Raw genomic sequence first — 809 nt, forward strand, 5'->3', positions numbered from 1 at the left:
CTGCAGCTACAACCAGAGAAAGGGAGGAATAGCATTGACAGGTAAAACACAGTTTCTCAGATTTATATGATTTGGTCATATATGATGATTGTGATGGTTATGATGTTTGATCACTTGATGACAGGTTTGGGGAGATGATAAGATCAGTAGGATTTTGCAACATAGACTGTTTCAAGCCTACAACAACAGCCATGTAAGGTGAAAGAAGAAACATGAACACACATAGACACTCACTCTCACATGGATTCAAAACATCTAATTATAATTGTTTGATGGTTTGTTATCTCTTTCCCACTTACTTCCTCTTGTGTTTTGAAATTTAACAAGTCCTGCTGGATTTCAAAAGCTTGATTTTGGTTATCATGAACTATGAAACAACAAATCAGAATATGCTTACGCGTATTTACTTGACAGTTAATATGAGAAATCTACAATGCTGACTCATAATAGACACCATAAGGATCGCCTCGTGCCGAGGAGCACCAACTGTAGCAATTGGTAATATGAAGCAATCAAATCAGAGCCATGAAAAAATAAAAATATGTATCTGCATTACATTTTATACAGAGTTTCTATAAACAACACTCAAGCTGGTATCTATCAAGAAGCAAGGAAAAAGTCCGCTTAGAACAACACTCAACAACAATGGTACAAACATATAGAGAAGATAAGTCTCGTCTTCTTCATTATTCGATCTCACATAGAAGAAAAAACGAATGATTTATTTTTCTTCCTTCATCCAGAAACACCAAATTACACAAATTTCTCGGCCAAGATTTACTCACGAGGTGCGTTCTTCTTGAATAACG

At 35.6% G+C, this 809-nt stretch overlaps 1 pseudogene; it reads right to left on the reverse strand.

Moving 5' to 3' along the window:
* Nucleotides 1–504: 504 nt before the first annotated feature.
* On the reverse strand, nucleotides 505–803 carry LOC104774531 (annotated as a pseudogene).
* Nucleotides 804–809: the final 6 nt, after the last annotated feature.

The sequence above is a fragment of the Camelina sativa genome, unplaced genomic scaffold (genome assembly GCF_000633955.1).
Source record: "Camelina sativa cultivar DH55 unplaced genomic scaffold, Cs unpScaffold03418, whole genome shotgun sequence".
Taxonomy (NCBI): Eukaryota; Viridiplantae; Streptophyta; class Magnoliopsida; order Brassicales; family Brassicaceae; genus Camelina; species Camelina sativa.